This window comes from Dipodomys merriami, unplaced genomic scaffold (genome assembly GCF_024711535.1).
Source record: "Dipodomys merriami isolate MVZ:Mamm:240054 unplaced genomic scaffold, mDipMer1.0.p SCAF_1751, whole genome shotgun sequence".
Classification (NCBI taxonomy): domain Eukaryota; kingdom Metazoa; phylum Chordata; class Mammalia; order Rodentia; family Heteromyidae; genus Dipodomys; species Dipodomys merriami.
The window spans coordinates 57,004-70,586 of record NW_027203106.1 but is presented as its reverse complement, the minus strand read 5'-3'; the positions used below and the strand labels follow the sequence as shown (position 1 = coordinate 70,586).

The following is a 13,583-nucleotide window of genomic DNA, read 5'->3' as shown; positions in this document are numbered from 1 at the left end:
CAAAGTAGAGAATACAATTGGATTGAAGAAGTAACATATGACTTTCTTAGAATGCAGATGCATAGATTTGGGTCATTTGTCATTTGCTAAAAGTTTCTTCCAGAAAAGGTTATCAATTACTTATAAGTGATGCATAATTCCTAGATATTACAGTTATCATATACACTTTTTGATTGAGTTATCTCTGTATAAACTCAAAAAAAACGACCAAAAACTCAAAAAACACAGAAATCACATCGTTGTTTTAAACGCTGTAGTTTACAAAGACTTTTTAGCCAACAATGAAAACATCTTTTTAGGTATTCTGCAATTTGTGTGAAGTATTTTTAACAATAGTTTTCCTTTTTGCTGACATGAAGTTCACATGCAATATATAATCTCCTTTTATTGTATACATTGTAGTGCTTTGGAAGTAAATTGTACAATAATAGGTTTTCCAAGCCTAATTTTCACAAACTTGCATTTCTTCAAATAGAAATGCCATAAATTTTAGAACAGACATTAAAATAGATATAAAATTCACTTACAGGAATTTGTCCAGCATACATCCTCTATAGTGTGTCTTTTCAAATTTGTTTTTGGGGATTATTTCCAGGTTCTAACACATATTATTCAAGTGTACTGTCAATGAGCTATATTCCCTGTCCAAACAAGTTTTTTACTTCTCTTTAATATATACATAGAAGTGTAATAAATATATCCTGTAAATTTTCTTTGACCTTTTGAAAACTTGCTTGATATAATGATTGTAGTATTGTACAAATTGATTTGCTATGTGGAGTATATCAATTTCTCCATAATTGCACTACTATATTTTGTGTAATCTTTTTATTTTATGGTCATACTAGTGAGTTTTCTTTTGATTTATTCTTAGATACTAAAGAGGAACTTATTTCATTTGCTCCTCCTATTGACTATCAATTTACATATGTTCTTTAAAGAAATACCCTATTCGGGAAAAATTTATATAGAATTAGAAGATATAAAAATACTTAAGATTCAGTAATATTGTAGCATTAACATTGTAGCATTAACAAATATGTTTCCTGTATCTCTTGGATACGTTTTCACTTCGGTTATAGTGTCCTTTGAATTATGAAAAGCTATCACTTGATATAATCCAGATTATTTTTGCTTTTCATTAGCCACTAATGCATTCCATGTCAAAATTTTAGAAACCTTTTACATTTATGCATTATAGGTTTTCACATCTCACATTTAGTTTGATAATCATTTTTTATATTAAATTTTTGTATAAGGATGGAAGTAGGCTCATATCTGTAACCCTGCCAGGCCGGGCAGGAACGTCCATGAGACTCATATCCTATAAACCTCTAGAAAACCAGATCTGGTGTTGTAACTCAAGCCGTAGGGCACTCACATTGAGCAGAAGAACACAGACAGCGCTTAAGCCCAGAGTTCAAGCCCCATGAATGTCAAAAAAACAAAACAAAACAAAAAAGGATTGAGGTAGTAGTCTAAGATCATTCTTTAAATCTCGAGAGACAATAGTGTCAATACACCCATTTAAGATTTTATTTTTTTTCATAAAGTCATAGGATAGTTTTCAAAATCTATTGATCATAAAACTAAGAATTTATTTTTGACAACTCTGTTACATTCTTCTATGTATCTGCTCTTATAGTAGAACTATTTAGTCTTCACTACTAAACATGGTAATACGATTCAAAGTTAGTATGAAGGCTGAAGCTACACAATTTTACAAGATTGTTCTGACTGACCTGTATTCCTTGAATTTACATACGAGTTTATTGAGCAGGTGGACCAATATTCTACAGAGATATCTAGATGTTTGATAGTCACTCATATTTTGTACCTTGTAAAAACACAAGACCCCAGATATTATACATAGAGAAATGTCTTTAGTGAATACTGGAAACAACTAAAATTAATTTAGGAATGAGTTAAGACTTAGATAATGCTGTAGCATCATCAAACTGAATGATAACAACTTGAGCTGTACAACAGAGGAGAGTGAGAGGGGAAATAATGATGGAACACATAGGAGCTATATGTCATTGCTATGGTGTTTCAAAAAACAGAAAGACTTCAGAGAAGAAAAGGAGAAAAGTAAAGTGTCCTGAGTCAAGTTTCTTTTTAATCCATCTAATAGTTTGGACCAAAAGTCAGTGAAAATGGGAAAAAAGAAAATAGAAAATAAAGCATTGTATATACCTGTTACAATGTAAGGAAATTTAATAGGAATATGATAATTAATTCGCAAAGAAATAAGAGAAAAATTAGCTAAACTCTAAAGGGAAAAAGAATGAAGAGAGAAAAGAAGCAAAGTAAAACATTTATCAATAACAAACACAAGACTTTGGAAGTGGAAAGGTAGTGGGAATATTCTATATAACAATAAAAATTGCTAGCGTGGATAGAATAAGGATCACATTTTATCATATATAATTTTGAAAAAACATACTAGGAATGAAATTTTCAATGTCATGATTTGCAACACTATTTGGATTATAACTAGGCAGTATAGCTCAATGGTAAAACATTGGCCTAGCATGTGTGAAGCAATGGTGTGATCTCCCAAACATTACAAAGTACACACAAAGCAAACACACACAAAAACCACATAAACACACACATACACACATTTGGAATATTCATATTATCATATTAAACAGAGGAAATTATCACAAATACTAAAAGTATGTTAATATATGAAATCATAATATTACTCATACTATTTAAAAGTTTAGTAGAAATAAAATAATCACAATATACTTGGATTTTAATAGATTAAGTAAATTGAAAATTAATAGAAGACATGAGAATATTTGCAAATAAGTTTTAAAAATAAGCATTTTGAAACAAATGTCCTTTTATTTTGACAAAAGATTGATGTTACTGGTGTTTTAACTCAAGATTTAGAATATGATAGCGAGGTGCCCTATATAACAGTAGCGAGGGCTATATATCTATTCATTTCATTCTGAATAGTTTTATAATAAGGTCAGAGTTTCTCAGTATCTCTCGAATTACAAACCCTATTTACACTACCCACCATAGCTAGAAAATGGATGCCACAAATCACAATGACGAGCTCAAACTTTTTTTTTTTAATTCAAGTAAAACTATTTCCAAAAAGTGGCCAAGTAATGAAGCATTTCTTAATAAAGTATGTGCTTCTTGAAAATACAGTAAGGATTTGTTACCTGGACAAATATGTTTATAACTATAAGAAAATAAATTTATTTAAAATCATTAACCATATAAAAATTAAGAAAAAATTGTTTAAATAGTCATGTTAAATATTATAAAAGAAAAATACATGTGTCTGAATAATTTACATGTGTAAAAATCATGCAAAAATAAATTAACTAATCCTACAACTCTGAAAAAAATGAATTACCCTAAAGAAACGAAATCATTTAAGCCCAAAATTTGAAATTTAGAAAATAAAATGAAGTGTGCTCTTTAGTTGACTCAATTAAGTGTAAACCCTCTGTATATCGATTTTATAATAAAAATGCATTAACAAAGAAAGCAGAAGTACCCATGGATCAATAGCAACAAAAAAAGCATCAGTATTTCTTGTTTTGAGTATACAAAATTCAATGGAAGGCATTACAATGTTCCTTCCCTATTAAATGTACTCAATACTTTACCTTATTTAGGTAACTGTAACCTCTGTGTACATTACCATTAAAATAAAATTAAATTGAAATTAAAAATAACCCAAATGATATACCAATTAAGAATTCGTAGAAGCCATTGGTTAAAAACTTTGTAAAAAACTGCCATAAATACCCAAGGAATATATTTGATGATATTATTTAATTACTTCAACTTCAGCAGAAAAGCCAAAAGTTTAAAAATTGTTACAAAGTAAAGTAATAAATCAGAATATATTACTATTAATAATAAACATAAGATTAATTTATAGTGGTAGTCCAATATGTAAGAAATGAGGGAATTTGCCATTCATTTGCACTTAATAAGGGAGAAAGAATATTTTAGGTCTTTTTAAATTATCATAAGTTTAATGAAGAAACTATTCTGTCACATCATATGATAGTCAGATAAAGCTGATATTAGAGCAAAGAACAGTTTTTTGAATGTTCATGTATATATTTATTTTGGTTGTGGGAAATTGTGGGTATTTCAACTTGGGGTATATTTTTCTTGCTAGGCTGGCATCATATCAGTGGCTCATTTTAGTATAGGGGTTTCCTTGCCACAAGAACTTGGACCTGATCTGTGCTTTTAGCCTTCCCATCATCAATGGCATCCGAGATGAACATCAACTTGTCCAGCCTGCTACCTTGATTGGCCTGGATCCACAGTCCTTTCCATCGTAGTAATTAGATAGTGAAGGATGGTGGAAATGTTCCAATTCACCCAGCTATAGATTGAGAAGGAATTCCACTAAACTTTTGGCCTGGGTTCTGTTCTCAAGCCTCCTAAGTAGTTAAGAGTACAGATAGGAGCCCATGGTGCCAAGCAGTAACAGCATTTTTAAAGCAATTAGACATATATATGACTTAGGCTTGTGATTACCTCAGGAAATGAATAAAAGAGCAGTGAAGCATAGAGGACAGGCAGAATTTTAACTAGCTACTCAGAGGCTGAATACACTTAACTAGCTACACGGAAGTCTGAAATCTCATGACCACTGTTCAAAGCCAGTTCAAGCATGAAAATACAAGTGATTATCTAAACAAACAAACAAAAGAAACAGAAGTGGTTGAAGGGGTAGACCACTATCCTTGGGCACAGAAGCTGAGGAATAGTTCCCAGGCACTATCAAGCCTCAAGAATGATGAATGCATGCATGAGCACATGCACATGTGTGTTTGCATACTCCCATGCGCATGAACACACACACACACACACACACACACACACACACACACACACACACACACACACAAATGAGCATTTCAATGTGAAGTTCTTTTTTACCTTGCTGTACTTTATTACCCTGTATTAGTTCACAAATTAACAAAATCAGCTAAGGACCTATTTACATAAAATTCATCATGTTTCTCTAAAATCTACTTTCTTTTTGGAAGCTTGCTTTTAATTGACCCAAAAGTAAATTATTCAGGAAGTCTTCATCACTCTCAAGTCTATAGTATTAGATGATTGTTTAGGTTCTTCCTAGCAATATGATTTTGAGAAATCCTGCATCAAATAATATATTTCTTTCACTAGAAGGGAAGCCTCTGTCAAAAAATTAATAATAGGTTTTTCTCCTCCTGGCATGCATCCGTAGTTATATTATCTTCATATATTTCATGATCTGTGTATGGCAAAGACTACCGTGAAAGTAAAAACACCCTTCTCAGCGCTTAGCATTTTTATACCATTCATAGATATGAAGGTGTTTAAATGTTACTGAAATTGCTTTGGAATAAATAACGTTCACCCTGACTATCTTGAGAAAGCAGAATTCGTTTCTCAGCACGTTAGGTAAGAACATCAGGGAAAGAAACAAAAAGTAAAGTTAGGAACAACTCAACACATACATTCAAATGAAACAAAACAAGACAAGAAAACACAAATTAATTCAGTACTCAAGAACCTGCAGGAAATGCAAAGATTTTTTAAAAATCATCTATGACAAGCTTATGAAAATCCTGACTACATGGGAGTGCACTGTTGTGAGAACATTGGCTAAGGCCCAGACTAGACAGAAAAATCTGTACATAACACCATGCACTTGTTATTCTAAATTCCAGGAAGAATAACATAAAGTGGACTGAGACCAAGATCATACACATGTAGGAAGCCAGTTTCTATCTGAAAAAATTATCAGGATAATTTAGGGCAGGACACATGACAAAGTGGTAAGAACACCCATGTAGTGGGCACAAGATACTGTAATATTAGGGATATTAAAGAAAAAAGCTATGATTTTAATAATTGGAATAATTGTAACACTTGAGTATTTGAGTGGAGAAAAATCCATTAGAGAGATAGAATGAACCCACTTTCCAATGCTACTTTAGTGATAATGTTTAGTGGTTCTTCACACAAAACAGAGTTACCTTGCAAATGAGCATGGATATGCATTTGGGTTATGGAAATACTCTACTTACACAGGTGTAAATTAAATAGAATTTTTGTGTAGATTGTAGTTCTTGAACTAAGAGCCGGGTTATGTCCCTGAGCTTTTTCTGTCAAGGCTACCACTCTATTACTTTAAACCACAGTTCCAGTTCTTATTTTCTGTTGGTTGTTTGGAGATAAGAGGTTAATGGACTTTCATGCCCAGGATGGGTTTAAACCATGTTCATCAGATCTCAGCCTCCCGAGTAATCAGGAGTCTAGGTATGAGCCGTCGATGTTTTTAATAATTTAGTAAATTGTATAGTTACAGAAGTTAAAAATTATCGTTGTAACCTGTGTAATATATGTATTTATGTATATATATCAATACATATGGATAGAAATAGTTTAACATATTTTTGTATCTACAGTACATATATGAAATCATCCATTATAAAATAAAATGGAAACAAAAGTTAATAAGGAGCAAAACAAAGGGAATTGTTACACGTTTCTTTTTGTTGAATGAAATATGAATCAGTTTGGAAAAACCATCTCTAACAAAATGGATAATTTCTATTAATTCTAATCCATCTATTTGCCCATATTGTGCATCCTCACACATGAGTGTCAAAATCAAACCACACTTTTTGTATGTATTTAACTCACCTATTATAATTTAGGGGATAGATGAAGTAATCAAATAAAGATTAAAATAATAGTAAGTGAGGCTATGAGTTAGAGCTGAAAAAGATTTTAAATATGATAATAGCTAATTAAAATGAATATTTCTTACTTTTACTCTTGTTATGTCTCTCATTCGCACATTACGAAAGTACATAGAAGGTTCTCACTAAATTTATGTATTAAAAATATATTGAAAAATATGGGCATAGTGTGGTTTTAGCTTATTGAGACATGTATGGGATAGTGTGTTTTTGAGGACTTGCAATACGTTGTGATGGAGATGAAAGGAAGGATGTGCTTATTCTGAAAAACTGGCTAGAGGATTGCTCACAGAAAAATATTGATGAATTCTTAGAAAAGGTTACTGTAAAATCACTTTCACAACCTTGTTCATTACTGCTCTATTCACCACAGCCAAGTTATGGAAACAGCCAAGATGCCATTTGGCGGAGGGATGGTTGGAGAAAGTGTGTCATATATACACAATTGGATTGCATGCATCCATTATGAGGACTGTTACATTATTTGCAAAGAAATGGATAGATCTAAAAATATGCTAAGTAAACGAAGTCAGAATCAGACACACAAAGGACCCATGTTCTGTCACATATTTGGAAGCCAGAATTTTATGCAAGTTAAACAACAGTATTAACCAAAGCTTTCATTTTTCAGAGCAGTATTTAAAAGGTGTAGTAGTATCTTATAAAATTGAACTTTTAATCCAACAAAATGAATACCAGGAAACTATCACCTGGAAGATGTGAGGGGAAGACAAAGGGAAGGAATAAAGAGAGTTATGGAGTAAGAGTGAAGACATTATATTCAATGCAAATAATATGAAAATAGAAAATATTAAAGTGGGGTGAGGTTTGGAAGGGTAGGGAAAAGTTATATAAAGATCCAAACTTAAAAACTCATTTATTGAATGGAAATTCCCGTGTATACCTAGTTAAGATAATAAAAATATAATTAAAAACAATGGAGACATTTGATCTTAAACCCTGTTCTCTTAAACCATGAGTCAATATAATATTTTCTTCCTCAGAAGTTTTCTTTGTAGGTATTTTCCTCATAGTGACAGAAAAGTGATCAATGCAATGAATATCAATACATTACATTGCACATATTAAATCACAGTAAAAATGTTAGAATTCACAACATGATAAAATAAAAGGTAGAATGTGTCAAATGCTAATTGATTGTTTTTCCAAGTACTTTACCTATGGTATATAATTTAATCCTCACAATAATTGCATAAAGTGGAACTCCTTACATTTTTAATTCTCAGTTAATAATATTGAAGTCTTCAGAGTTGGAGTTACTAGTACAACATTGCACACATGGTAAGTGTTAACCTGAGGATCATGTCCCACTGTATCAATTAACCTCATTCTATTTTATGACTAAAATATCAGCACTTAGTCTACAAATTCTAGGAAAATTTCCCAGAATTATTGTTTTCAGTTTCACAATATTTCACTTTATCTTTGTTAGAAAATAGGGAACTGTAATATGAAAAGTCAAAGTTAATAATCAATGCATACCTCCTTGGTGAAAGGAACTGCTAAAGTATTACATTCTTGATTTCTAGCTCAAAATAGTAAAAATCATATTTTATCCCTTTACTCAACACTGCAATGCCTGGGGACCATATTTCTGTTTAACACTGTCTTACTGAAAGAATGACCTCCCCAATTCCTGATGGAAACAGACTGCAGGTCTTATGGACCAATCATTTTCACATTGCAGCTCAACTAAGTTGTTTACCATTCGAAGTATTTTGATTGCTTTTTGTACCTAACATTTTGAGAGAAAGGTACTACTTTAAAATGCTGTTAAAGCAAGACTGATATAAAAATCACCTTTGACCCCACATAAATATGTTACCTTTCCTATACCCAAAAATGCATTCTGACCTATCATTAATGTTAGGAATGAGAGGATAAAAAATCATAGACACCAAGACCTAAGTATGAATTAAAAGACTCTCCAACTTGTGAATACTATTGGTTTAAAAAGAAATGAAGGGCTTGGAAGGTGGCTTAGTGGTAGAGCGCTTGCCTTATATGCATGAAGCCCTGGGTTCGATTCCTTAGCACCACACAAGCAAAAAGAAAAAAGCTGGAAATGACGCTGTGGCTAAAGTGGTAGAGTGCTAGCCTTGAGCTAAAGAGCTGAGGGATAGTGCCCAGAGTTCAGGCCCCACTACCGGACCCCTCCCCTCCCAAAATAAAGACATCAATACTACCAAATTTTTTCAAAATTTCTTATGATACTGAAGACTAATGAAAATAACTCATGTTCATGGGAGTAGAACACAAAACACAAGATTAATCCTAATCATATTAAAAGACCTTTATTTATACTACAAATTCACTCATAACTACAAAGATTCTAAAAATAACTGAAGCACAGTGACACAAAAATAATTTAACTGCATCATGTACATTCAAAGGACTGTGCTAATAGAAAACAAAATTATACTTATAATTAGGTTACCCAATTCACTTACATTCTTTTATTCTATTTCTTTTAGTTTCATAAAAACTGGCTTTACATAAAATGATGCATAAAAAGCCAATATAGCCACTTACATTTTCAGATCTTAACAATATTTATTTCACAAATGTCTTTAGCTGTATAGTCAAAGAACTAAAATATTACTAAAACATTTATATGTTTTTATGAAATTGCAAAACTCTCTCTGGGGGGGCTGGGAAGGTGGCTCAGTGGTAGAGTGCTTGCCTTGTATGCATGAGGCCCTGGGTTCGATTCCTCAGCACCACATAAGCAGAAAAAGCTGGAAGTGGCACTGTGGCTCTAGTGGTAGAGTGCTCGCCTTGAGCTAAAGAGCTGAGGGACAGTGCCCAGGCCGAGTTCAGGCCCCATAACTGGCAAAAAAAAACAAAAACAAAAAAAACAAAAAAACAAAAAAAAAAAACCTCTCTCTGGGGTGTTATTTATATTGGAAAAGATATTAGAAAAGCCTTATTTGTTAAAGTTGTGATAGTTACTCCCACAAAAGAACTATTAATGAAGAAAGCTTTGTATGTACAAAACAACTTCAAATGCATCCACAATCTGGAGATAACACATGTTTTTGTTTTTTTAAAAATATATATCTAACAAGTATAGATACAATACTGATTTTCAGTCATTATGATGGGATATTCAAACCTTAAAAATACGGGGTTTATTATCTTGGTGTGAATAGATAAGGTCTTACAAAGAAAGTTATTTTCAACTGAAATCCGGAAAGAGTTTATCCACCTTGAGTTTCACAGAAATACCCTGAGAGTAATACCTATTTGGTCAAGTCGGTCAAAATCACTCCATGAATATTTCTTAAAAATATAACCAATTTAAGAAGTCAAATACACATTTTGTACAGTCATCTTACAGAATAACTTACTACCTAATTATATGTGTATATTTTTACCTAACATATATTAAGAAATAAAAATGATCTCTTTTATCTAACTTATGTTGTAAATGCTTTGATTATGATGATTTTATTACTTAACAAATAAAATTTACTGAAATGACAGGACAGAACACTTATAAATAAAAAACATTGCAACACAGCTCTTTGCAGCCTCACCCTGTTCATATTGGCAAGCAATATTGCAAGAGCAAACTCACACACATAAACACACATGTGTGTGCACGAACACACACATATACACACATGCTAAATTCAGGGTTTATTGTACAAAAAACTTCAAATAAAATATTAGTGATTTGGACAAATGATAATTTGCCTTATTACAAAATAATACATAATCCAGTCACCATGGTAGTAACATTTTATCTGCCCCGCCACCTGTGACCACTTAATTTATTTTAGGTAATTATTAAACTAATTCATTCCTTCATTAGTTAAATACTAATACTAGAGCTTGAACTCAGGGCCTAGCTCTGTCCTAGAATTTGTTTTTTTTATTTGTTTTAGTTTTCTCAAGGCTATCATTTTATTGCTTGTACCATTTCTAGCTTTTGCTGGTTACTTTCAAACCAGAATCTAATGGACTTTTTTTCTTGGTCTGGTTTCAAACCACAATAATCAGATTTCGTCTTTCTGATTAGCTTGGAATAAAGACATGAGCCACCAATGTGGCTCCTACTTTTTCCTATACTTATATATTGCACATACTTAGCAATTTAATATTGAGAGTATAGAAGCAAGTTGTATAGTGATTATATTGTTCTGTCAGAAATTCAAGTTAGTAATGTAAATTTCTTCTTAAGACCATACACAAAAAATACATACGAAGAAATCTGATGATGTGTGTGTATGTGTGTATATGTGTGTGTATGTATGTGTGTGTGTGTGTGTGTGTGTACTGTTGCAATATGTTTCACATATAAGTACTGTGCAGGGGTGTCCAGACATTCACAGTAATTGCGTGAATATCTGCCTTGAGCTACCAATTCATGGACAATGTCTAAGTGTCCACTCTAGGCTTCCCGATGAAGAGGGGTATACTCATCCTCATCCTCAGTATTCATATGACTGGCCTTTTTTGAAAGTAGTCTCTGCACTATATAGTAAGTTGCAAGTAAAGCACTCTACCACTGAGCCAGCAACCCAGTCCAAGGATTAAGATTCTTATTTATAATTTGGTCAAAGCTATGTCTCTTTATGTAGGCTACTAAAATGTATTTACTAATTTCAATAAATACATAAATTCTATTTCAATCTCTTTTAACAAATAAAAAATAAAATTCTTTACTTTGTAAATGGATCAGAAGCATGGATTTTTTGGCCAGCTAGGTCATTGAACATCTGTATCTCTCTTCCTCTCTCTCGTTCATGATTCTCATAGACAATAAGTTGATCCATAATTATCCTAATTTATTTTGCTTTTATATTTTTGGTTGCATCATTTCACTTTCTGCTCTGCCATTTTCCAAATCAGCACCACATAAACAGAACCGCAGAAGTGGTTCTGTGGCTCAAGTGGTAGAGCACTTGCCTTGATTTGAAGAGCTCAAGGACGGTGCCCAAGCCCAGAGTTCAGGCCCCACACCTAATTTTTTTAATAAAGAATCTAAATCCTTGATGATTCTATTAACAATTCTGACAAATCAGTTGAATCACACTTTTCTTGCACAATGAAAGAAGAGATCCAGGCTAGGAAAGCAGCTAGAAAAGACAGGCAGATTGTATCTGTGACAAAACTTTGTGGAAAATGGTATCAAAGATTACTTACTGGTGATCCATTTGCATTGAAAGTATGATGCTGAACTATTGTTTGCTGATTCTGACCTATTGCTTTGATCATTATATTATCCAAGAAGAAAAACTGAAATTTAATTGATATCAAAGGACTACTAATACATGTGGACTCCTCATTAAGCATCTTCAATCATCAAAATCAACTGAAGAAAATAGATAGGCCTATTTTTTAGATGAAAACAAGTGTCTTTAAAAAAAAACAAGAATTTAGGTAGTCATACAAAGGACTTCTATTTTACTACTGCACTATACATTTTTTTCTAAGGTTGGTTACCAGTAAATAATGGATCTATTAGAAAGCACTTAAAGCTCATATATTGAATAGTAAGTTCTCTTACACTATATCTTGGTATTTTCCAAATCATTTACATAGAAGGCATTGTTTCCTATTTTCTCCTTTCTAGAATAAGCTGCCTATGAAGACAGCACTGGTCCTCATTTTCAGTCTGTGCATTTGAATACGGAGGAAAATCTTTCCTCTGCTCTCTATCAATTCACTACTCTCCAGTTAGAATAATTTAAAATAGTAAAAATGGAAAAAGAGAAAATAAATCATGGTGGATTAACATATGCAGAAAATTCACCAGATTTTTCTGACCAGTACAACCAACCTGAACTATTGGGGACATACATGGACACTTTATTTCCACTGGTACTCAAAGTCTCTGGTTAGGCAATTCTGATGAAGACAAGGAACAAGATGAAAACGTGAGAAAGGTATCAATTGCAAGAAAATAATGGAGAAGAATCCATGCAAATTTCTTCTTTGGGATGTCGAAATGAATCGGCTTACTACAGTACCGAGACTATTTTTCAAAAAGGCCACTCATATGAACACTAGAGATGAGGTAAGTATACCCCTCTTCATCAGGAATCCTAAAGTGGACATTTAGACATTGTCCATGAGTTGGTAGCTCAAGGCAGATATTCATGCTATAATTCTGAATGGCTTGGCAACCGTGCACAGTGCTTATATGTGGAATAATACCAGAATGGATTCTTTCTTACTTCATCATGATGCAGATACCAATCTCCAAACTAAAGTCCTCTTGACCCCCTTGAATCTTGTTGCTGGGAATTGAAATAGCAAAGATATGCTGTACCTCCTTCTGTTGAATCATGATATCAAACCGGATCTGAAAAACAACTTGGAAGAAACCTCATCTGATATTGCCAAAAGGATAAGTATGTATCACTACTTTTGAAGTAGTGGAAGGCTGTACAAATTGTACTCCTATGTAGTAATGGTTTGGTTAAGTTTCTTAAATTTCAAAAGTGCCAGTCCATCCTTTCTGTCCCTACAAAATATTTTCATAATACAAAACAACAGTAATATCTTAATTTAAAAATTTATGGATTCCATGGTATTCTTCCACGTGAATTGCATGACTTTGGTCTCAAAATGTATTTAAGAGTTGTTTGTATGCATCTATAATGATTTCTGCAGAGTTTGGAATATTTTTAATTTTATTTTTTCTGTTGAAATGAATAGTATAGAAATTAAAGATAATCCTGGTGATTGTCTGAAAAAAGTATCTATGTTTCTATAAAGTTCATAATCTATTTCATTGTCTTCTAGATATAATACTTTGCAGTCTATATTGTTTTATAATATAAAGGTTCATTAATA

At 32.4% G+C, this 13,583-nt stretch overlaps 1 long non-coding RNA gene across 1 annotated transcript in view; it reads right to left on the bottom strand.

Annotated features, from left to right (window-relative positions):
* The window catches only part of LOC138829701 (uncharacterized), a 53,401-nt gene that overhangs the window by 16,064 nt on the left and 23,754 nt on the right, over positions 1-13,583 (bottom strand). The gene's annotated exons all lie outside the window — the stretch shown is intronic.